Consider the following 15,979-nt stretch of genomic DNA (forward strand, 5'->3'; position numbering starts at 1 on the left):
CAGACGTCATCCCTGATGGAGGAAGGACCTCTGCACTCGTAGAGTGGCTCTAAGACTGATTGATGCCACTCGTTAGGACTGTCAAGTTTACTGAGTAAACGAAAAATCCTTGTTTTGTTTGGGAGCAATCTGTTTTTGATCCGCAGCCCAAGCTGACCCAGAATTTGCTACATAGCCCAGGCTCAGGACTTCAAGCTTGTAGCAAACCTCCTGCCTCAGCCTTCCTATTCTGGGATTTCACAGGTGTGAGCCGCCGCACCTGGCTGAAAATTCCCTTTTGAAAGAGCTGCCACAAGGCACTACAGACAACCCTTTGGGAAATTAGAAGGTAGTATTCACTAAAGCTAAACACATCCTTGGTTTACACCTTGTTTTACCCCTCTTGGACCCGCGAGAAATCAGCCTCCATGACAGCTGTGGGCAAGAACATGCACAGCTGCTTCATCCCAACAGCCAAAGCTAAATAGGACATAAAGAGCCGACCACCAACGAACCCTGGAGTGTTTATATGTCTGAATATCCCAAACACAAAGGAGCAAACGCACAACCGTACACACGCCGGTTCAGACAGGAGAGAACCCCACAGAGCTGGTCAGGAAAAGCCATAGGCCAGTTTATCAGGACAAAAGTCAGTATTGTGACAAATCTGTTAACAAACCAGAGACACACAACAACATTCATGAATCTCAAATGCAGAATGGGCCAAGCCAGACATAACGAATTATGTCTTACAGAATTTTATTTCTGAAGGATATATGCAGGCAGAGTGCTTAGGGATCCATATCCCTGCACACAGTTAAGGCCGTCCCCAAAACTCCAGAGGACACTACCTCAACACTAAGCAGCTATAAGCATCGGAGGTAAGGGAGTGGCCATGAGTATGTCTTGGCTGTGTGCAGGATTTTCTTCTTTTGAATAAAAGAAAATGTATTGATCTACACCTTCTGCCTATATTTTATTATGTATTATTCCTCGTGATTTAAATGCTAGAAACAAAAACTTTGAACTGAGGAATTGGAATATTTTATAATTTTTAGAAGATCTGGGTATTTGAAGTCTCAGATTGGAAATGGATATAAGACAAGCAGATTCATATTCACGAAGGCCACTCATGCTGATGCACAGAATAATTCTGTCCTTCAAAAATAGTGCCGTTAAAGTCTCTAACTCATAAACACAGCAAGCCATAGATTATCCCTCAACTGACTACATGTAAACATGAAATTCGATTTTGGAACTCATTGCTCAAGTTTGTCAATAAATATTAAGACCGCGTTTCTGAATGCTTTGAGTTCTGCATTGCACCAAACATGTTATAAAGTCTCACACTAAACAACACTTGTAAACCTTTGGAGGCTGGAGAGATGGCTCAGTGGTCAAGAGCACTGACTGCTCTTCCAGCGGTCCTGAGTTCAATTCCCATCAACCGCATGGTGGCTCACGACCATCTGTCATGAGATCTGATGCCCTCTTCTGGTGTGTCTGAAGACAGTGACAGTGTACTCATATACATAAAATCAATTTTAAAAAAAGAAAGAAAGAAAACCTTTTATTACATGACATAACTTGGCATGTTGAATTCCTAAACTATCAGACAACTTGGTGTGACTGAAAAATCCAAGTGTCAGTGTAACAACCCTGCTCTCCTGTGTTTGTGTGTGTGCACTTGCGTCTGCACACGTATGTGTACGTAGGTGAATGGGGAGTGTTTGCATGTATGTATGTGTCCATAGGTGTGCATCCAATGTGGGGGTGGGTGCTTGTCCATAAATATGTATGGAGACCAGAAGTCAACATCAGTGACTTTCTCTCTTGTTCTCCACTGAATCTTTTGAGGCAAGGTCTCTCACTGAACCTGGAGCTCATCAACGGGCCAGACTGGCTGACCTCTGAGGTATTAGATCCCATCCGGCTTTCTCTGTCTCTCCTCCAGCACCACAGGTCACTGAGGCAGGCCACCATGCTTGACTTTTAGATGGTGTTGGAGAACTCAAACCAACGTGCTTTCAAAAAAGCACTTTTTTTTTTTTTTTTTTTTTTTTTTTTGGTTTTTCGAGACAGGGTTTCTCTGTGTAGCTCTGGCTGTCCTGGAACTCACTCTGTAGACCAGGNTTTTTCGAGACAGGGTTTCTCTGTGTAGCTCTGGCTGTCCTGGAACTCACTCTGTAGACCAGGCTGGCCTCGAACTCAGAAATCCGCTTTACCATCTCAGCATCTCCATCGCTCTCCTTTCATTTTCTTAATTGAAAACCGTCTTTCAGGACTGTTACACCACAAAGTTCATTCTTACATCTGAAAACTCAAGCAACTACAGAACCGTTTTCACCCAAGATTAGCATTTCTCAGGACCAACATAAATCAATGTCCCACCAAACTAGCCTCCCGTTCACCACTGACTTGTTTTCCCCAACCCAGGGTCTGATCATCCAGTGTTCCTCATCCACCGGGCCCCACAGACACCCCAGACGCCTCAAGCAGTGTAGAGGGGCGGAGGGACGGAGGGGCGGAGGGGCGGGGCTGAAGACCACCACACCTAGCCTCACCAGGCACTGAACTCCACTGAATTTCCCACTGAGGGCAAAATGAACACAATTCAACAGAACCAAGGGCAGTGGAAAAACTGATCATCTGAACACAGCATCTGTTTCTAATCTTCAGAAAATTTAATTTCAACATGTGGACTTTTGAGACTTTATTTTTTTCTCTTCATTTCGGTGCTGGAGACGAGTGAGTGGGTGGGTTGTTTCTGACGCTGCCTTTCCAATCTGTCAGTGGGCTCCGCTGCTGCTATAGCTGTAGCAAGCACGGAAACTCATCAATTAGGGAGTCTGAGGATTGTTATGCAAAATAGGGTCAAAGGGCCAGAGTCCACTTTACACATAACTGCTTCATCCTAGAGTGTGATTTGAATTTCTCTCTTGAGAAATTAGGAAATGGATTGTGGTGTGTGTGTGTGTGTGTGTGTGTGTGTGTGCACATGCCAGAAGAGCTTGTTTAGCATCTTCCTGTATGTCTCTCTACCTAATTCCCTTAAGATGGGATCTCTCACTGACTATAGAGCTTGTTCCGTCAGCTAGGTGGGAGGCCAGCAAGGCCCAGATACTCTTCTGTCTTCATCCCACGCTCCATGGCAGTGCTGGGCTATAGGCACACACACCTCTTATATGAGTGCTAGAGATTTCAACTCAGAGTTTCATGTTTACACAGCAAGCACTCTTGCCCACTGAGCCATCTCTCCAAAGAGATATGGGGCTAGAGAGATGGCTCCGTGGTTAAGAGCACCGACTGCTCTTCCGGAGGTCCTGAGTTCAAATCCCAGCTCCCATATGGTGGCCCACAACCATCTGTAATGAGATCTGACACCTTCTTCTGGTATGTCTGATCAAAGCTACCATATACTTACATATAATAATAAATAATTTTTTAAAAAAAGAGAGAGATAGGGAGAGTAAAGAAGTATCAATTTTGATTACTATGAGCAAAATAATTCTCCCAAACTTCCCAAATAAGTTTTCTAAGGGAAAAAAAAAAGTTTAAGGTTGTAAGCATTAAACTCACATATCAGTTATATAGGAAGGCAGGCAACAATTACCTAAATAAATAAAATATTTAAGCATGAATCAATATTGCTAAGCATACATATCCTGCTTTGTGTTAATTAACCATCTTTTCTTTTTAATATGCATTGGTGTGTGGAAATCGGATCCCCTGGAACTGGAGTTACAGATAGTTGTGAGCTGCCATGTGGTTGCTGGGAATTGAACCTGGGTCCTCTGGAAGAACAGCCAGTGCTCTTAACCACTAAGCCATCTCTCCAGCCCCACTGGTTGATAGTATAACAGCAATATACATTTATTCCAGTTCACTAGAATTGCCATTTGGTAAGGACCCCAAAACCAAGTGCAGAGACAATTCTAGAGATAAAACCCCAAACCAAGCATCAACAGGTGTTCTGAGGGCCATAAGAGAGAAGTGAGAGTTCCACATACCAGTTGGTTACTGATGGCTGATGCTTCCTGTGTCTCAACATTGCCTTCCCTCCACACTGTATCTCTGCAGCCACGGTTCCCACTTCTCACAGGCCCACCCTAATACCTTAACTTGTTACCTCTGCAAGACTCCATCCCAAGTGAGGTCACATTTGGAGACACAAGGGACTAGATCTGAATATTGGATGCACAATCCAATCTGTAATGTATGTAGGCTTGTATGTGTGCACAGGCAGTCATTTACGTCATGTCTAAGTGCATATGGATACATACATATATAACCAGAACCATCCTCTTCAATTCTGGGGGATTTAGTTGAGTTCTGTCCCCTTGCCATGACTGAGGCCTTCACATCCCTAATGTTTTCTACCTACTCTGCTTGTAAACTTATTTCTGCTTTCTTTTTTAGACACATACCGAAGACCACACATCCATACATCTATATGCTTCAAAACTAAAGAGAGCTGCTTCCAGCCAAGCAGCCTAAAATAAATGCTGAAAAAGAGCATACTTTCCAGTGGAGGTAAAGCTCACAGTGTAACCAGGAGGAATGTGCAAGCCAGCAGAAACCGAGCTCAGTAGTTGGGCCAAACCATGATAGTCTACTTGAAAAATATGGAAATCCGAGAAAGTCGTTCTGTTACGATTGTTAGCCGTGGAACTTGGACAGGCCCTCTAAACTGCAAGTCCCACAAATCTGTCTCGTGCATCCACTGTTGAAAGAAGTGTCTACTCTGCACTTTGGGTTTGAAAGCTTGAAAATAACTGAGTGCTTTTGCCTGTTGTGGCCTCCTGAGCACTGAGTGTAAATGCTGTTACCACGGGGGGGGGGGGGGGGGGCTGCCTTTAGGAAGGTAGGCTTTCCACAAGTCTCCAGAGCAAGGACTCGGAGCTCAGGTTTCTTGGCAACCACACTTTTATCCTTGCAAAACAGAATTTTTTTTCCTCTTTCTGTTCAGCTAGCAATGGGTGAACTCTTCGAGGCACCTTGTACTTTTTAAACAGCTTTTATGGAATCGGCATAGATGTCCATCCAACAGATGAGTGGATCATGAAAATATGGTATGTACACACAGTGGGATCTTATTTGGCTGTAAAGAAAAAAAATGAAAGTGTGGAATTTGCAGGAAAATGAATGGAACTAGAAAATATTATATTAGGTGAAGTAACTAGGGTCAGGAACACAAATACCCATATGGACTCTGATAGATGATAGATAGATAGATAGATAGATAGATAGATAGATAGATAGATAGACAGATAGACAGACAGACAGATAGATAGTAAATAGACATATCAATAGATAGATGATAGATAGATTAGCTAGATATAGATACACACACACACATATATATTCTAACTTCTATATATGTAAGCTTACATGAGTGAATTTGGATAGAGAACAGAAAACTGGAAATGGGTCCAAGAGATACAGAAAGGCAGCTTTAAGGACCAGGTAAGAAAACACAGGGAAGTAGGAAGAGGCTTAGAGAGGGCAGAAGATGCAGAGTGCACATTGTAAACTACAAGCAATTTGGGTTGAAGGAGATCCACCAAAGTAGGCATGTGCGAAGCTAACATACGAAAGCCTGGTACTCTGTTATGCCAATTTTAAAATAATGTTAATTTTTTCCCCAAAGATCGCGGAAGTATACAAAGAATTTGCTAAGGCAAATCTGTTTTGTCTGCAGAGAAATCAATCAAGTTATTTTGTTTGATGGGGAAAACCGTGTAATACAAACATTACTATCTGAACTATTTCAAGTGTGTGGTGCTTGGTGTGTACACAGTGGAGCTTGGAATGGGCACAGCTCAACAGATCTCAGATGTTTCCTCATCTTGCAACATTAAAACTTCACTTCCAGGAGCCACAGAGAAGGCTCAGTGGTTAAGATCATGTACTGCTCTTGCAGAGGACCCAAGTTCACTTCCCAGCATTCACTGTGAACCACTAAGAATGATACCCATATATCTATCTGAGTCCACATGGGTATTTGTGTTTCTAACACATATATGTAAACAAACACAAAAATCAATTCCTCAAAAACTAAATCTGTTAAACAGCCCTAATGCTTGCCTCAGTGTGTGTGTGGGGGGGGGGTATAGGTATGTGTAACTGTGTCTATGTATATATGTGTATGTGTGTGTACATGTGTGTGTGCATTTGTGCTCACTAAGGTTCACTAAATATAAAATTATCTCAGGTAAGAAAAACCGATCGTCCTACTTTCCTATCTAGATGCTTCACAGTTTTGAAGCCTACAACGGTCTTCAGCGTGGCATTTCCATAGCTGTATCCATTTCTCATTCTTGTCTGGTTGCTCTGATGAAGATTTTGGTTCTCCATTAGGTAAAGGTAGTGGGAGAGAGAATCTTACATTGCTGCTGAGCTTAGAGGGAAAACATTCGATTTTCCACCGTTGAGTGTGACTGGCTGTTCTCTCTCGCACTCTGCTCTCCCTGCCCCCTCCTCTCTCACACGCTGTGGGATTTCACAGGTGGCCTTTATTATATGTGTGTTGTCCCTTCCATTAATCTCTTGAATATTTTCTTTCGTTAGAAAACTCAGTTTTCTCACATGCATTTTCCTCTATCAACTTAGACAACTGTGTGTTGTCTTTCGATGTGTTTAAAAAAAAAAGGCAGTATTATAGTGATTTTCATATGCTGTATCCTTCCTGCATTTCAAGAATGAATCTCATGAGGTCACAACCAGAACAATGTGTGTTGTTGAGTTCCATCTGCCCAGATTTTGTAGCAACAGATGCCAGAGACAGTGTCCCTGGTCCACAGTTTCCCTGAAGTGCTGTTGCTTGGAGCTTCTCATCCTGGTTGATTTGGGGGAGAACTTGAGGTCAGTGTCAATTAAAACTTCCAGAAGCTTAACTAAGTGAAGCCAATCCGTCTTGGGGTTTTCTGTTGGGAGGTGTTTGTTTGTTTTTTAATTCTATTTTAGTCACCTTATTAGGTCTGTTCAAAGACTATTTTTTTTTATAATTCTGTCTTAGCAGATTATGACCTTTTGATTTCCGTGGCATCTGTTATAATGTCTCATTTCCCATACCTAATTTTTCTCATGGTTTTTTTTTTTTTTTTTGGTTCCACATTAGGTAGAGACTCTTATATCACTGCTAAACTTAGTGGGAAAACATCAGATCTTTCACCAGGAGTTTTCATTTTACTGTTTTCTAAGAAAAACATGTTGCGTGCTTTGATCTTTAGTTTTCTATTCTGTTTCATTTGTTTACACTCTAGTCTTCTTTCTTTCTCTCATCAGCTTCAATTCAGGGTGAATTTTTGACAATTTGATGTTTTGGTTTGGTTTTTGGGGTGTGTGTGTGTGTGCGGTTGTTGTTTTGGGGGGGTTTTGGGGGGTTGGCTTTTGTTTGTTTTTCTTCTTCCTCTTCTTGTTCTTGGTCTGTCAGTCATTCCACTGATCTGGGGTCTACATTCTTCCTCAGTCTGGACGTCACTGACCTAAATCTCCTTCCTGCTGCCTTTCCTGGACGACAGGCATTCCTGATATATAGATTTTCACTTAGCTAATCCCCCTCATGGTGTCTCATCTGGACCACTGATCCTTCGTGGGGGAGGGGGGCTGTTCTCTTCCATAGATGTGTGGCCTTTTCAGCCTTTCTCAACCTGCCAATCTCTAGTTTCATTCAACTATAGTCAGAAAGGAGAGGTGTTATGACTATAATCTGTTTGACCCTACTAAGAATAGTTCCCTGGCATATAATAGCAAGCTCGATCTTGGAGAACATTCTTTACCTACTTGAGAAAACCCTGTTGCATTGACAAGATAATGCCTTCTGCAAGTCCATCTGGTATAATTCATTGATTACATTCAAGAGCACCTTTTTTTTGTTGTTGTTGTTCAACCTGGTTACCAAACGTGAAGCAATGACATCTGTTACTGTCGAGACCCTGTTTCCTTCCTGACAGGGTAAGAGTCTACATTTTATAGTTCAGCATCTAGTGTTTAGTTTATATACACTCCTAGGAGCTATTCACTGTACAAAGACAGACAGTCCCTCTTATTATACAATAATGTATATAAGATATTACTATAATAGTATATACTATATAAAAGGATTGTACAATTCTTTATCTTGGACAGTTTGGGCTGACACATATGTGGCCATCTTGCTCTCTTCTGTCACCACCACTGAAGAATCCCTTCTTCCTACTCTTCTACTCTCAGTCTCTGGATATCCATTTACATATAAAGCACACTGACCATCGAGGCCAAAAGAGGGTGTCAGATGCCCTGGGACTGGAGTTACAGATGGTTGTGAGCTGCCAAGTGGGTTCTACTGGGTGGCTTCCAAGAACAGAGCCTAGGTCCCCTGCAAGAGCAACAAGTGCTCTTAACTACTGAACAGTTGCTCTGTCTCCCTAGAGTGGCTTCTCATGAGATGCTTCTCCATCTCCTCCTGTTTTATTGCCAAGCGCTAGATCCCTGGTGTGATCAAATATGGGTTACATGGATAATGCAACCCCCATGCTCACTCTCTGATACCAACCATCTTATTGCGACAATCTTTTTTTTTTTTATTTTGGCCACTGTGAATCTGCAGACAATGTTTTCCTAAATTGTAAGCCCCTGGGGGGGGGGGAGAATCGTACAAACTCTAAAGATCTGCAGTGATCCTGTGTTTTGTTTTCCAGTTTCAGCAAATCTAATCTTAAAATCCCCTTGTGCGATGGGAGTGGTAGCTTAATCAGACGACCTGTGACATCAAACAAGAGGGCCTGAGATTAGATTTCAAGAACCCACACATACACCAACACTTATAGAGGTTGCTGAGAGGCAGATCTCTGGAGCTCAATAGCTTGCTTTCAATGAAGCTCTAGGTTCACAGAGAGAACCCATTTCAAAAATTAAGGTATCCGAGTCACAGAGGAAGCTGCCCATCGTAAACCTCTGTGGCTTCCATACGCTGTACATCTACAAATGCACACACAAATATGTACATATCACATGCAAACGCACACGCGAGCACACACACACACACACACACACATGGCAGGAGAGGGCTGGACAGATTGGTCTGTGGTTAAGAACACTGGCTGCACTTCTTGAGGACCTGGGTTTGCTCCCCAGCACCCACACAGTAGATGACAACTACCTATAACTCCAGTTGGAGGTGATCCAAAGCTCTCTTCTGGCTTCCGTGGGCACAGCACACATGCAAGCAAAACACCCACGTGCATAAAACAAAATAAATCTCTTAAAACAAAAATAGATTTTTAGAAACCCGTATTAAAACCGACATTTCTTTCCATGACTGTATCCGCACCACTCAAGCCAAATAAGTTTTCCAACTTTTTCAAATTAAGCCATTATAATCAACCAGTTAATAAGAAGAATCTCACCAGAACTGGCTTTGCTGTAATTGGTACTTTTAACAACAGCAGCAGCCACAAGAGCAACAAAAAATCTCATGATTTTAAAAGGCCATCTGAGAACAGAGCAGAGCACACATCAGGGGGGTCTTCTGTGACACCCGAGGAAAACATTAAACCCTTCTCAAGAATTCATTGAAACAATTCTGGAAGGTGGAGATCTGGCCATACAGGTGTCCCCGTGACATTTAAAGTCAGAATATCAGCCACCAGGCACAAACCCTACCCCAGGAAACCTGATCACCGGAATCACTGGCTGAAGAGAAGGAAACTATGATGAGACCTGTTACATGGGAGAGATCACTCTCTGCTGCCGTGTAACAATGTGTCAACAGGAACAGGCGCCAAGGACGGTTTACTCAATTACCATAGAAAAGCCCAAACAAGCTGCTGTCCAGCCCACAGGATACCAGGTGCTGCCAACCTGCTTGCCCAGAGGCCAGGAAAGAGGGCCAGTGGTTTGCTCTCTTCCAAGCACTGGACCCTCCACCACCAAGACACTCCAGCTATCCTCCTGGGAGACATACATTCAGAGACAAAATCCTACCGATGCCACCCTCGGAGATCACTGATGGAGAGCCCACAGTACCCACTCACCGTCCAACCAGACAGAGATTCAAAGAATTGGTGGGTCTGCAGCTCGGAACTGTGCAAAGGCTCAGAATACAGGAGCTTCCAGGTGTCTTAAAGGGGTTTCCCACCCAAACCCAACAGAATTTGTTTGAAACAAAATTTCAACGGCAAGAGTTAGCCACCAGCCTGTACCTGACTGCTGGCCAGCAGGCACTGTTCTAAAAGAAGAGGAAGGCTCAGTTAGTTAACGTGAAAGAGGTCTCATTTTCCAGAGTGGATGGATTATGTCATCTGACAGGTTTTAAAATTATGTTTATGATAGCCAGGGTGGTGCCTGCCTGTAATCCTAGCTCCTGAGAAACCAAGGCAAGAAGACCAAAGGTCCAAAGTCAGCCAGAGCAATGAAAGTAAAATAAAATTTAAATCCTATTTAACCATGAATACATGCTTACCTGACTACTAGATGGGCCAGTACTTACAATTAATTAGATATTTTCTAATAAGCTTGACTAATTTTAATTTAACACCAGCCCAGGTGAGATGTGTGTACAAATTACCCAGCATTCCTCTTCCTTGAGTTGATTTTGCATGCCCTCATCCAAAAGGCCATTCTCACATCTACAGTCCTTTCTGTACTCCCTAAGCTGAGCATGGCAGACCGCCCTGTGTGTGGATAACACCTCTGTCTTCTTATAAAACACAGCTGCCAAGTAGCTCTTGAGGCCAAGTGCAAGCCCTGGATGTAAAGTTCCATTCCATAAGGCTAATACTTGCTCTGTTAGCTAAAACGGGACAGGTTTTTAATTCAAATCCACTACGTGTCAGTTACTTTGTGTATACGGCTCAGCTATTTCACAGCACTGGGCTGGATGCTACAGTCAAATAGAAAATGGATATGAAAAACACAGGCCATCCACAAGGCACCAATTGTGAGTCAGCTTTATAAACATTATTGTGTAATCTTCACCACAGCCCCGAAGAGAGGCATTATTATCCCCAGTTCACAAAGGAGGGAAAGACAATTTAACCAAAGACAGCAGAAGGCAGAACCTTTTCCCTACGTTCCCACTGAGATCCTCAGCCATTCTTGAGTCCACTACCAAGACTCTTTGAACTTTCACAGGACTCAAAAGGTCTCTCGCCCTGTGGGGAGGGCGGCACACCATGCTGAACTCAGTTGCGATGTCCCCCCTTCCCCACATTAGAGCCTGGTCTCTAGAACAACCCTTGAGGACACTGTTGTCCTTGAGTCACAAAGAGAAACCAGACCTTCCAACTTAAAGAATTTATGGGGCTGGTTTGTCCATGGAGATGTATGTCCCGACAGCGTCCATGTCTCCTGGGTTGTTCCTGAGGGTTCAGAGCCCTGGGAGCCATGTCTCAGACACAGTGAGCACTCAATAAAAGCTGCCAATGCTTTCAAGGTCATCCTCTTTCCTCAAAGTCCAACCACTTCAAAACTTGCCTTGCCATATAGTTCCCCACCCACCCAAAATTGTGTGATAACCATGGTCACTACAACTCTGCCTATAGTCAAAGTACGTTTTTGACCAAATGTGTCACAAATACAAATAATAAAAGTGTATTTCTAACACGTGCTCAGGAATACCAACCCAGGAGTAGCTAATGGGTTAGGTAAAAAGGATGGACCGAAAGTAGCAATCACAACTTTAAGGACGACCCCAAAAACTATGCAAACAATCCATAACCCTACTCAAGCCAGGAAGCCGAGACAGCTCTTAGGATGAAGAGATTACTTGTAATTATATCTCCTTTTAAAAGTTCTCTTCAGGGGGCCTTAAAAAATAGCTCAGTGGTTAAGAGCACCGACTGCTCTTGCAGAGGTCCTGAGTTCAATGCCCAGCAACCACATGGTGGCTCACAACCATCTGTAATGGGATCCGATGCCCTCTTCTGGTGTGTCTGAAGAGAGTAATGGTGTCCTCATATACATAACAAATAAATCTGAAGGAGGAGGAGGAGGAGGAAAGTATCTTGGACCTGTCTAAGTACAATGAGAAGACCATCCAAGTGGAGTAGTTTCAGGGTAGCTGGGAAGCCAGCAGCATCCTGAGAAAGTTTCATCCACTGCTCAACCTGGTGCTGGACAGAACCACTGAGTCCAAGGGAGATCCTGATGACCGGTACAAGCTGAGAGAGGACACAGGGCAGCTGGGGCTCGTGCTGTGCCACAGCGCCTCAGTGATGCTCATCTACCCCCAGGACAGCATGGAGGCCATCCCTAACCCCTTCGTGCATCAGCAAGACTCTTAGCAGCTGATGGAGGGTACCCTGGCCCCAGGGACCTCCCTCCCTTCTGAGGGGTGAACTTCTGCTTGGTGTTTTGGTCTTTTGATTTCGTTTGGTTGTTTTTTGTTGTTGTTGTTTTGTTTTGTTTTGTTTTGTTAAATAAAATTACCCATGTGGGGAAAAAAGAAGATTGTTTTGCTTGTCGTGGTATGTGTATGTATGTGTGTCTGTCTGTCTGTCTGTCTACATGTGTAGGAGAGGTCACAGGTGTTTATGTGTGTCCACACGACAGACATTCAGCCTCTACTGTCATCCCTCAGGCACCATCTGCTTTAGTTTTTGAGATCTCTCACTGGCTTGGAACTCACCAAATGGATGAGGCTAGCTGGCCAGTGAACCCCATCATCCCCCTGCCACCTCCTCCCCATCACCAGGATTTTAAGTGCATGCCACCACATCTAGGTTTGATGGGTTGTGAGGATCAAACTGGGGCCCTACAAATGACAGAGCTGTTTCCCCAACCCTCCCACCCACCCCTCCCCCCAAAAATGTGTTTTTAAAACTATTTTATAAAGTACTTAGTAACTATTCTATCAGCCCACTAAAAAAACGCATTTAAAAACTGAATGCAGTCTGACTTGCAAAATGCAGCAATGGAGACAAGTTCTCCCCTTCACCAGAGTGTAAACAGCTGTGTGCTCCCCTGCCGAATCCATCCAATGAGCCACTGTATACAACCCACAGACACTATACTCCTAGATGCAAAATCTCAAGATGGCCTCATAAGGAGGCAGAAATGCTGGCTCCTAGGGCAGCAGGGAACCCCAGAAGACAAGACCCCGAAGTCCCTGGAAGTATTTAACCATCTCTAACCACCTACTCGTGTTTCTCAATGTTAGGTCCCGGGACCACCTACATGCATCTCGGACTCAATGCTTTCAAGACACAGATCCCTCTGCCCCCCCTCCCCTCCCCTCCCCTGCACCCTGCTCAGACATGAAGAATCTGGACTCAAAGAGGATGAAAGTTGGCTTTTTTAAAACAAGCCCTGGATTCTGATGTATACATATTTTAAGAAATCCTGATTCAAGACATGCTAATCAGATAAAACGGACATTGCTTAAATTTTTCAGTCAAAAAAGACAAACAGCCCTCACCCTGCACTGGCCGTCTTGCTGCTTCCAATATCTCCCAGCTGTCGTAGAAAACAAGTCAGGCTATCAGAACCGTGGGTACAAGGGTCAGGCAGCCTTCAAACCTGCTTCTCCTCTTCCTAACCGCCAAAGTCTTCTAGAAAATTATCTTTGAAACATTGCTCAAAAGCCCTAGAATGGCCAAGTGTGGTGGCACACGCCTGCAATCCCAGCCCTTGAGAGTCTGAGGCAGGAGGATGGTGAGGATGATGTGAGGCCAGCCTGGGTTCATAGTGAGAGCCCATCAGAAAAAAAAAAAATGGAAGGAAGACTGCAGGGGGTTGGGGGGACCAAAAGACCCATCGTACTATGCCCCAAATTTCACCAATAAGATTTCCTTCCCTACTGAAATAAGAGAGGATTCATGCAAGGTTTTTAGGGAAGTGTGTGGAGCTCATGGAGGCTGCATCTTCATCCCTGCCTCACCTTGCACTGTATGGATTTCACACACAGCATCTCTAGTCCTCGAAATGTAGAAGAGATTCATGTCCCCAAGACTGAAATTAGGGATTCACTTGCCCCAGGCCACACAGCTAATGAGAACAGCGCCAGGAGCTGAACCGGTGAATGGATGGAAACATGATGGATGTGTGCTCTACTGGGGGCCCACCTAAGACATTCTATACAGAAACAGTTCAACCAAAGTCAGTCAAATGGATAATAGAGACCTGTGGAAGTCTGTCCTTCAAGGATCTCAAGGAGAGCAGGGCAGCAGAGATGCAGGGCTTTAATCCCAGTGCTTAGGAGGCAGAAACAGGCAGCTCTCTGTGAGTCTCAGGCTAGCCCTGTCTATAGAGTGAGTTTCAGGATAGCCATGGCTACACAGAGAAACCATGTCTTGAAAAACTAGAGAGAGAGGAGAGGGGGTAGAGAGAGAGAGAGAGAATAAATATGAATCTCAAAAAGAAAAACACCAATGATAAAATTCAAAGAACAAGAGAGAGATGCTCTTGCTGTAATTTAATTCACACAGAGTGGGAACCACAGTTAGCTTAGGCCATCTGCTTCCCAGCGGTACAGCAGGAACTTCATATGGTTTTAAAAATATATGATGTACAGACACATGTTTTCAAGACCAGGAAAAAGCTTCCAAAATACAATCACCAGTGATTGACAAATTTTAGATCCAGTGATGGAGTCTGTGTGTTCATTTTGCATACCTGTCTATAATCTTCAAATATTCTCTAGCTTTGTATTTGCTTTTTAAATCAAGGGATAAATACAGTGGATAATTTTCAAATCCTGTCATTTAGTACCTTCCTATAAAGGAAATATCATTGGGCTCTAGGTCAACTCAGTGTAGTTATATGGGGTGTCTTCTCTATATTACATACCACACACACACACACACACACACACACACACACGCATGCATGCAAACCTACCACTCGATTAGAATGTGAATGTTGTTCCTCCAGGATCCAACCTCATAAATGGGAACAGAACTTAATACTTATCACAAATAAATGTGATCAGAATCCACAATTATTGGTGCATTAGCAGGTAAGAAAAGGTTGTGTTAGCAGGGCTGAGGAGTGATTATACAACCATAAGGAGCAGAGTTTGAATTCCCACTATGCATATGCACATGCACACATACACACACATACATACACACAATACACACATACACATATACACACATACACACACATACATACATGCATATACACACACATACACACATGCATACATGCACATACACATACATATACACATGCATACAGATACCTATACACATACACACAGATACATACATACATACACATATAAATACACACACACACATACCTACACACATACATACAAATACATACACACATGCACATACATACAAATACACACACATACCTACATACATATACACAAATACATACACACACATACACACATACACACATACATACACACACATACACACACACATATACATGCACATACATAATAGACAAATGTAATGTTAACGTTTAAAACAGAAAACTGTAAAGACATGTAAGTGTGCTGTGCACTCTGAGCATTTCCACTGATGGCTTTACACATCTCGGACCTTGTGCTAAATGCTAACACTAAAGGGCTAAGCATTAGATGAGCTGGCACTCACAGACTCACGGTTAAGCTCACTTGCTAAGCATCTACACCCATTGCAAAAGCCTTCAAAAATTAGCCTGAGAACTGTGCTTCACCCCCTACACTTCACTAAGTAACGAAAAGAGATGGTCCCTTTTATCCAATGCATCCTTATAGGAGAAATCTATTAAAATAAACATCATACGACAGGTGCACCAACTAACTAGCACACATCCTGGGAAATTTCAAACTGCAATTGAGGGCACATGCGGGATGCTCACCCTATCACACTACCTCGGAGGGATTTAAAGATCAAGACTTTGTAGGCCAGACTCTGCTAGACCAACCTATTTACAAGAAGGAGAAAAGAGGGACTAAGGAGCTATATTCCAAAAGAAAGAACACGGCTGGAAGGGAAAAGAGCACAAGATACAGTGGAATGAGATAAAATGAGTATTTGTATATGATAGTGTGTCATTTTTTTATTATAAAAAAAAA

At 43.3% G+C, this 15,979-nt stretch overlaps 1 protein-coding gene and 1 pseudogene across 6 annotated transcripts in view; one reads left to right on the plus strand and one right to left on the minus strand.

Moving 5' to 3' along the window:
• Bicc1 (BicC family RNA binding protein 1) overlaps positions 1-15,979 on the minus strand; it is a 232,360-nt gene that overhangs the window by 208,993 nt on the left and 7,388 nt on the right. The gene's annotated exons all lie outside the window — the stretch shown is intronic.
• Positions 11,937-12,245, plus strand: LOC110326556 (annotated as a pseudogene).

The sequence above is a fragment of the Mus pahari genome, chromosome 9 (assembly GCF_900095145.1).
Source record: "Mus pahari chromosome 9, PAHARI_EIJ_v1.1, whole genome shotgun sequence".
Taxonomy (NCBI): Eukaryota; Metazoa; Chordata; class Mammalia; order Rodentia; family Muridae; genus Mus; species Mus pahari.